This window comes from Chrysoperla carnea, chromosome 4, assembly GCF_905475395.1.
Source record: "Chrysoperla carnea chromosome 4, inChrCarn1.1, whole genome shotgun sequence".
Lineage (NCBI taxonomy): Eukaryota > Metazoa > Arthropoda > Insecta > Neuroptera > Chrysopidae > Chrysoperla > Chrysoperla carnea.
The window spans coordinates 57,984,886-57,996,072 of NC_058340.1; positions in this window are offsets into that span (position 1 = coordinate 57,984,886).

The window sequence follows — 11,187 nt, forward strand, 5'->3', positions numbered from 1 at the left end:
ACATCTAAATGGACAGCAAAAACAATCTATATTTTAATATCCCTTGCAAAATTGAAAAAATTGAACTTTAAAGTAGATACAATGCCTACTATTTTTTCGGAGTGTAGAAAAATCAAGCATAGATGTGATAATTTACGTTATGGACTAAGAGCCAGCGCCTGCCAGACACACATTAAAGTATAAAAGCTGAATTTTTTTTTGCGTATTCTCACTGGTGTAGGGACCAATCTTTGGGGGCTACAAACCTTGACTAACGGTTCCTTCGGTAGGTAGCAGGTAATCAGGGGCGCAGTACCCGAGCTCTCTCACGTTAAAGTATAAAAGCTGAAATTCACACAGAGTGTTCAAATGACCATTTTAAGTCAATATTGAAAAAGACAGATCAATCCGAAGGGGCTAACACTCCCCCAGACGTAGTAGAAGGTCAAATGCAAAAATACACAATTATCTACATTTTCTTCCATGATTATGAACTTATTTCACTGCAAGAGTTATTTTATTATTTAAATATGTTCAGTATCACGTACTGAATGTAAAAGCACAAAATCCTTACAAAAAGTGCCTCCATTTTAAGGAAAACCGTTTTAGGCTATATCTCCATAACCGTGCGCTTTAGACCAAAAATGGTAATAACTTTTATTGTAGGTAATTTAATTACCTACTTTTTTGTAAACTAATTTTTTTTGTATCACTAACCGTTTATGGCTTATACAACTATGACGATTTACTTATTGAATATTTGACCGATATGTCATCTAATGTTAGTTGGATGGATTGATATGTCTTTTTCAATATTGACTTAAAATGGTCATTTGAACACTCTGTGTGAATTTCAGCTTTTATACTTTAACGTGAGCGAGCTCGGATACTGCGCCCCTGATTACCTGCTACCTACCGAAGGAACCGTTAGTCAAGGTTTGTAGCCCCCAAAGATTGGCCCCTACACCAGTGAGAATACGCAAAAAAAATTTCAGCTTTTATACTTTAATGTGTGTCTGGCAGGCGCTGGCTCTTACTCCATTAAAAACCTATGCTTTTGCTTTACATAATTACTAATACTCTTGATTTAAACCCTAAACTTACATTTTATTCCTTGATTTTAAATAATATTTGCCTCAAATGAAAAACAAAAATTATTTTGATTCACGTTACATTATAAACAATTTTTAAAAGTAAAAAATATTTTAAAAAATATCAAAAAAAGGTTTGTAATATTATTTATAAGTGATAATATTTTACATAAGCTCAATTCAACAGTTTTTATTTGTGACGAAATCCAATTTGACCCACCTGTATTCTGAACATAATTATGCTTCTTAACTGGAGGTGTGGTTCTGTAGCATAAATTCCTTGACCTACTTAACGTTTCGTTAAAAAACTAAATCTGTAATAAGCTGAAATTCACATGATGATGACGCCGAATTTGACACGTGCCAAAAATTTCACAGAAATGAAAATTATTCCTTATTCATTATTTTATTAAAATTTGAACTAGCTTTTAACTCTAAACTTCTTGTTTTCATGTGTTTGAAGTTTTCACGTGCCTTGATATTTAATGCAATTGTGTTTGAACTCATTCAACCCGCGCGCAGAGATAAAATCGGCGCATTTGAAACTCATTGTAAAATTATAAAGTAATGAAATTCATAATCATAGAATAAGACATTGAATTTATTTTAAGACCCCCCAAGGTTCAAGGTGCATACTATCGCATGTTCCAACCACATAGTGATAATATCCAAAAAAGAAACTCTTAAAATTAAAAACAAATGGTGCAATAATTTAAAAAAAAAATCACTTTACTGATAAAAATAGCATATTTTTATTGTAGAAATAGGAAAATGAACAAATAGACTATTTTTAAAATGATTTAGAACAAAATCACATGTGTAAAAATAAAAAAAAATAAAATTAAAATGTTTTATAATAAAAATTATAAAAATACTTCGAGATAATACTTCAAAAAAAGTAATAAATTAAATAAATTAAAATATTAAAAAAAAAATTAAATAAATAAATTAAGTCACATTAAAACACACTCAAATCTCCAATCATTTTCGTTTAAATAAATTACACACAATCATATATTTTAATCAGCCACACATTTTTTTTTTGGAATCACATTTTTATATTTGGTAGTAACACTTTTTGCGCTCACTTTCCCGGATGATTTCCAAATTGTATATAGTGTGCATCCGCTGCCGCATGTGCATAATTTCGGCATAAATAATTGCCAATATGTAATACTCCACATGGATTTGTTGCATATTTTGCACTATTTAAATTTCTTCTCAGTCGACGATTGTAAAGTAAAATTTGTTCTGAACGTTGTGATGGAATTGCAAAATCTTTTGGATTTATTTCATCTGCTTCAAATATACGATTTATTGTTTGTTGTAATGTGTTTTCTGGTCGATCGTAGACTGGTTTGCTTTTGATTGTTGCCACTGAGACGATGAGGACAAGTAATGAAATTTGAAATGGATTCATTTTGTACCTGTAAATAAAGAAAATAAAAAATTAGTTACAAATTCTTGAAAAAAAAAATTTTTAACAGAAAATCAAAAATAAGTTTTAATAAAAAAATTAAGTTGAATAAAATTAACTCAGAGGTGAGAAAAATTTTCAATTGAAATTTAAGTGAAATTAAACTTACATTTTTGTAATACTGTTCGTTTCGAAATAATTATTTTAAATATTAATCAATTTTAATAAATTGGAGATTTTTATATCTCTATTTTAGTAATTGTTGTTCGCTTTACAATTGATTGAATGAATTTAAACATAACTTTACGTAATATATATATACTTTTAATTAAAACAGGTGGGGGGAAAGGATTCGCGGCGCGCGTATTAAATATTTCACAAAAAAAAATATGTATACGAGAACGTGACACCACTTCATTCTCTGAATTGTGGGATTCATTAAAAAGAATTATCGTATTATCTAATTATAATGGGTAAAAACGCTGCTCTTATTGCTAGCACAAATTTAACGGTCCGTAGACTAAAGTAATGTGCCAATTCTATTTAATTTAATAAATTATATAAAAATTTCCCATTAAGTAGTTCCTAGTTTTTATACCCACATAATGTGAACCTTTTTTTATGACGAATAGTTGGGAAAATACATTTTCTGAAAGAATTATTTCTAGAATACCTATGTTGAGATTTTATTTCGAAACAAAAATGATTCGTCTTATATTTAAGATTAATGGCGATAAAATAAATCTTTGTTAAGTTCAAGGAACACAATTTGATTTGTGGCGTCATATTTATTTTCTGCGTATATATAGTTTGAAAATTGCAAACTCATAATGATCCCAATAAAATAATTTTAACCTTCTCTTATTATTTTGAACAGGCAAGGTTGTTAGTCTTCTAATTAGTTTGATTTATTTGATCTGCTGCTTGATGGGTACTGGACAGGTCAGTTATTAGAGATATATTAGATAAATTTAATTTTGTTTCTTCGACTTGATGAATGAAGGAATAAAATTTTAATATTTACATCACTGTAAAATTGGGAATTTATTAATAATTTAAAAACTGATGAGTAAAATTGATGAAACTAGAATAACGCGTAAAATTTTTATAATTTTAAAATGTTTTACTGGCAAGTAAAAACGTTTTTGAAATGCGAATCATATTTAGAGCGATGCACAAGGGTTTAGATTTTATAGAAAAAAAATTTTCGATTTTGTCTGTGATGATAATGTAAAACTGTTAACTGTTTTCTTAATTGTATATTTGAAATTTGTCTGTCTAGCAGAAATTTTATGTTATATGAAAATTGTTTTGTAATCTTCAGTCCGCATATTAAAAAAGCGTGTGTTCGTTTCTTTTAAATCTGTATTAGGATTAATAAATTTAATTTTAAAAACACTGCTAACGCTAACTAATATGTCTTCCTTGCACCTTAACTATTCTTTCTATTTCATTTAGATAGGACAAGATGTTCTGTTATTGATACAGAAAAATTATACCAGTAAATTAAGCTTTTCAAGACAAATGGCAAAGCTCTCTACCAAATTTCGATTTGACGCCTAATTCGGGATGTGGCTATGGGAAAAATACAAAGATTTATGAATTTACAGACCTATCAAATTCATTAAATTAGTAGGTGTCACTTTATAATATAAAAGAGACTATCATAAAATAATAATTGACTGTACATTGATTTAATTCGGTAGCGAATACTCTTTATTTATGACTTTATTTATGAAGAAAACAAAAAAATAATACATACTTATTAAATTATTTCACCAATACAGAGACACTTAGATGTGGGAGGTATCAAAATATATATTAATGTAGGTACGAGGGGATTAAATTGTGTAATACATTACACATAATGTCATAGCAAAACACAACAACTTTGATAGAGCAGCCTTGATTGTGTTATCCTAAGACATTATGTGTTGTGTATTACATAACTTAATCCCCTCCGTATCAAAGTGTGTCTGTATTGGTGAAATAATTTGATAAACATGTATTATTGTTTTGTTTTCTTTATAAATAAAGACAACGGTTTTTTTTTTAGTATTCGCCATCCAATTAAATCAATTTACAATCAATTATTATTTTATGGTAGTCCTCTCTATATTCTAAGGTCACACCTAATAATTTAATGAATTTGATAGGTCTGTGACTTCATAAATCTTTCTATTTTTCCCACAGCCACATTCTCCGAATAAGGCCTCAGATCGAAATTTGGTAAAAAGCTTTTCCATTTGTTTTGATAAGCTTAATTTACTAGTATGAAGTCCTGCGATTACTAACAGAACACCCTGTATACAAGGTATAAAAAATTATTAAACGTCTATTATAAGTATGCATTTTACATTTTTATTGAATGTTTTTATTCTAAAATTCAAAGCATAAACGTTATAAAATTAAATGAAAATTAGATATTATGTCTTAGATCTAAATCATGTATTGTTTTAAAGGTTCAAAAGATTTATTCTTCGGTGCAGCACCAATACTACATTGAATCCGAATACATTCACAAACTTGATTTCGTTCATCATTCAGATAAAATAAAGATTACAAATGATTTATAACGTTCATATTCAAGTATCTATCTACCTACGAAACCTTATCAGGAAAATATCTACACTTAATGAAAAGTTTTAAAATTATTTAGCTTTATGAATAAAATACTATACAATTTAATATTTACATATTCAATTTAAAAATTAAAATTTACTTTTCACACCTAAGTTTTTCAAAAAAATTATATAGAGTGTTTAACGATAACACTTACCTGATATTTATTATTTATTCTAAAAATATTATTTTCTTGTATTATCGAAACAATTTTATTCACTTTATTTTGAACTGGATTTTCCACTAGTTTCCGAACAATTTTCGGTTGGCTTTCCTAATAAAAAAAAATATCGAATTATTAAAGAATAAATACATTATTCATAATTACATCAGGAAAAAAATTTTTACTTACCATTTTTCTAAATTTTTAAGAAGAAGTCACTTTAATAATTAAATCACCTCATAATTGCATTAAAAATAATTAAATCAATTTTTGCAGAGTAAAATTTATATATAAAACTTATAACATTCATCATGTTTTAATTATTATTTGTAATTAATTCTGTTTAAACATTAATTCACTGTGTATTTAATTAAATTTCAGAATGAATTAAAATCAATTTCAACGCATATACTTATAATAAAATCTGAAATTTGACCTTTAGATGATATTTTATCATTAATTTTTTTCGATATAAAAAAATACAATAATGTTATGATTTGATTAAAATTACTCTCGACCTAATTACTAAAATAAACGCTCTTTTAAAAAAAATACGGTGTAATTATGTTTTAGGTTGTTAATTATAATAAACTCTGGTAATTTTGTTAGATATATATACAAAATTTTAACATGCAAAATTTTGAGTTTTAGACAAATTTGTGTACATTCTAAGCCTCGGTGATCTATATTTCGTGGGATTTCTATTATTATTAAAGCTTGAAAAAAAGATATTCTTTATTATTTATCCGATCTTTAGGTATCGAAGCCTCTTACCTCATTCTCCAACAACTTACGACGGAAATTGAATATACCTAAACGTAAATACATCCTTATAATACATCATTTATTATTTTGAAGAGTCTTTTTTCCCACAAAAGTTTACAATGATACCCGGGTTCACTACATTTTGCCCGATCAGTTGGCCGGTCCGGCTAAGATACTCGGGCTCACTATACTTGTTACCTTGCAGGGTTTTCGATAGTCGGGGTCGCAGTAGAATCGGCACAGATCTGGCACTTTCATGGCTCACTGCAGTTCGTCTTACTGTATTGAGCCTTGATTTGTCTTCATTTAAAATATAAATATGAATGACCTTGACATTAATTGAATATTTTTATTTTCTAATTAATTTTTAGGAAACAAAGAGGAGAACATGTAGATGGTATGTTTTGATGAGTAAGGCTCAGAAAAAACATATCCTTCTTTATAACAGCACGATTGGCCACCTTTTTGTTCATTCAAAATTTTTTCGAAATTTAGCAGCATTAAATATACTAATAAACTTTTGTGAAAGTCAATTGCAACGGTTTTATTATTATCTAAATTTTTTTTGATTATTCAATAACAAAAAGATACAAATTTTTAGATGATTTCTTAGAATGATTTTAATTTATTGTCATTGACTTTTTGTTTTAACAACCATTAGAGTACGTTCGAAGATGCACGAACATTTTTATTATATTTGGCACAGCCTTGTAATACTTTTTTATTTCTTACGCACGTTGTCCTAAAAGAGAGAGGATGCATAATATTTGGATAATAATTTGACGAATATCGCCATTTTATATAATTTAATTTTTATTGTAATTAAATTAACATAATTGAAATAAAATTTTTATTGTTTTTAATGTTTTTGAACTTTTAATTATTATTTTATTATGAGACTAAACATGATGCAATACATTTTAAATATGTCTCAGTTTCTGATTTTAACATATTTGTACCAATATTATTTGAAAACAAATCCTTAAGCTGGAGCAAATCTGTTAACAAAGTCCTTGCAAACAGCAATAATTGAAGTAAAAAATGTACGCATCCACTGGAAAACCCTTTTAACTTTTGTAATTTGCATCTTAAAGCTAGACCGTAATTGATACTGCATGCTTGCTAATATGTATTTTCATCCCGCCTTACTATGCATTTAGCTTAATGATTGTGTTGGGATATGGTGTGGAATATTGAATCAAAACAATGATAATTATTTTATTTTGAGTCAATTCAACGCGAGAGATCATGGCTTACGAAGTTTTCTCAAAATAATAACTATAAGAACTGATATTAGGGATTGAATTGTTATTCATTTTACACAAACTAAATATATAGGCTGAGTCATTTTAATATATACACCTACATACCCCATTTTGTACTTAACCAATCAAACAATTACATAAACAAAAGTTGCAGAGTTTAGTATAAGGGACATCGTGTTCTGGCATCAAATTAGACCAAGTTCTTCGGGTTTCTTTAATAGCCAATTAAGATCCAAAATGTTAAGGGATAGAATAACACTTTAAATTAGAAATTTGATTCTCATTAAAAAAAACTAACAATTTTTCGAAAAACGCTAGCTTCCGGAGGAAATGTGACTTAAAAATATAGCATTTTTGCATTAGTCGAAAGAAAATACGCGTAAAATACAAGCTTAAACCAATTAACCAATACTCACTTGCATATTATGAGGAAAATTAAAACAAATTCTTTATAAAAGTTTTCTTTTACACTTGGCACATTTTTTGATAGTGTAGGGCTATGAAGAAATGTTGCCGAACTGTATTTGCTTAAACCTTGTACTTTCCTAAGATTGAAAGGACAGATGGCAGTTAGTGAAAACATTTTTTTTTCACAAAGTAGTGTTAGATTTCTAGAATGAAAAATTGATTGTAATTGCACTTTTTTCAAAAATTGAAAATGTAGTTTTATGTATTAGTACACACAAGAAACGGGTGATTAAATAGGAAATATTAATTTTGAAAATCGCAAAAATATGACTCATTACTCATAATATTTGAAAACATTGCACTTCACATTCGTGATCATTGTTCATATCAGTGTGATTGTTCTTATGGCAGAAGTTTCATGCGTGTAATAATCGTGTAAATGCACCATACTTGGGCTGAACAACGATTAACGTGGAATTTAAAATTAATTCATAAATATTTCTTTTGATTTTTTATTTATTTTATCTATTAAGTATTATAACTAAAAAATTTATTGTTCAAGTAGTGTATTATTTTTTGTTTAGAAAGTAGCTGTAAATAATAACTTATTTAATTCTTCCACTAAGTCAGTTTTGATTTTCATTATTTAGTAAGGTATTGAAAGACTGAAAAAAGTGACTCGAGATTGAAAAAAGCTAGAAAATTAAAAATAAAAATTTTTGTTCCAGTACCCTTTTAAAACAAGGCTTTTGTCTGTCTCGTTCTCAACCGTACGGCTGCACTGTGAGGTGATGATAAAACAACCTCGAGTTTTGCATTTTCTAATTTTTTAAATAAATAAAAATTGTTTTCTTTTAATTTGAATATACCCGGCCACAATGGATCTGTTTATTTTGAATATTCGCCACTTGGCTAAGAAAATCCATTTACGTTAAATTCCTTATAAAAACTAATAAAAAGTTCATTGAATAAACTTAATTATTAGCCGAATATCATAAAAAAGAATCTGTTTATATCGGAAATGATAAAATGACCAGATGTTAAGATCGTATGTATTTATCATACTTTTCATATTTATTTTGTCTGTCTCTATAATGTATGACGTCAAAATAATTAGTCATTGTAAGATGATATTTTATTTTTCTAAATTAAATAAAATATAAATAAATATAACTAAATATACACAAATCATGCTGTACATTTTAATAGATCATCTTGCGCAATTTTATTAAAACTTCTATGTTTGATATATTATTGCATCATTTTGACAAATTTTTATTATTTTGTGATATTAACATATATTTTACACACACATATGTATCTATGACGTAGCAATATTTGTTTAATTATGCATACCAATAAAAGAATACTATTAAATGACTTAAAATAGATTTGACATGTCTGAACATGATTTGTAAAAAATTACTTCAATGAAATTGTCAAGTGTATGTCGCGGCAACCAATCATATTGTCAATTGATTATTCAGTTTTCATATTTCATACCCATTGTATATATTAGTCGTAATTATAATCATTTTAACACGGTATGATTATAATATCATACATTGCTATAAAAGTGCTGTCAGATAGGGTCGATTCACGTACTTTTGCTATGAACCGCGAGCAAAAATCAAAATAAGAATCACGAGCATATCTTCTGCAAAGCATTACCTTTCAAACCAATTATATTTCTAAATTTATTTGTTTATAAATGAATTTGAAAGTATAATCGCTTGAATGGCTATATTAAAACTGAACTCATACCCATAGCTGATAAGAAAAGGGCTTTGTACACGACGGATTATGGGAAAACAAGTTTCTGCAGGGAAAAATTATTCATTTTTTACTTTTAAGCAAGAAACCATATATTTTGAATCTAAAATTTTGAGTTTTTTAATGTTACTTTTTATAAATTATTTTATTTGATAGCAGATTGACCAACAACATTCATGTAACAAATTGGAAAATAATATCCTATTATGTATTACTAGTTTATTCTAAAATAACTACCGACTAATGCTTTTGTTTACTTTATCAACTCGGCCTGGGAAAGTATAGTTCAAAATCTAGTCAATTTTTTTGAAACTTGAAAAATTAAAATTAGTTCTGCACCACAAAATGTTCATGGGTTCATTTTTCTTCGCGGTAGCGGTTTGAACGATTGTAATAATTTATTAGTAAGAATTAACATAGGGTATAAAATATATATATTAACTTACTAATGTGATTTTAATATTCCCACAATATGTTCAATAATATTAAAATGATGTAATAATTTGAAGTGTAAATAATTAAGCTCTAAACTAAAATTTATTTATCAATTAATTTTACCGGTACACGTAAGTGTCGGTAGAATCTTTTGCAAAATATGGGGGCCAATATTATGACGTACAAAGCTGTAAAATTCTAGTAAAAACATTAAATAAACGATATTATTTTATTTGATAATTAAAATAAATAAACTGTATGTGCGCATACAATTGTTTACCGGTACTCTTAATATTTTTATCAAAATTAATGAGTAATTTACGTTGGTAAAATTTATTCAGGCGTGGGAGTACACTAATCACTAATTTTTTTGACCATATTTACAATTTGGAAAAAAAGATGTGGCAGTAAACTGCAAATCTTTATGCAAGTAAAGATTAAGTTCATAGTTGATTCTGGTAACAATAGACAATAGATTAATATTGTTGGTCCATCCGCCGTTTCTACAAAGATTTAACTGGTCGGCTGGCAATTTCGTATAGAAGACCGTGTAGTCTTGCCGCGCTGCAGTCTTATTTAAAAACCGCCTTCGATTTATTAATATTCTGGCAAAAACTTCAATCCAGCTTAATATTGTCTTGATTTTTCCATAATTTTTTTAACTTTGACGCACTTAATATTTTTGTTTATACTACCTTCAACAATTTATCGTTATGGTTAAAATTTTTCAGGAAATAAGAGAAAAGAGGAACACTCTACGTGAGACTTAGATCGTAAAAACAGATCCTTGGTTAATGATAAAATAACACAAGTTCAAATTTAGTTTAAAATTTTTCAAAATAGAAAATAAAGACGAAAATGTCAGATTAAAAAATAGTGAAGTTTGAAAAATAACTTCAAGCAAGTAGTTCAATATGCAAGAAATCTCCGTGGATAGACTATCTGCCCCGAAAAATGTGATCCTAATTTCTTGATGATTTAATCGAATTCGAACATTTTAGGGAATATTTTTTATTGCAAATTTTAAAAATAATGTTTCTTTTACGTAAAAACAAACAACTTTAGTGTGAATTGTATTTTCACAATCTTAATATATAGGGTCTCTTTTTTTTTTTAAATTGAATTATGCTTGAAAAATAAGTTTAATCGATGAAAATGTTAACGATAAATACGGGTATTGAATTCAATCTAAGTTTTCTGGTTAAATTAAAACCCTCTAATTCATAACTTTTAGACATTAGACGAACACTTTTTGCAAACATTTTTTGT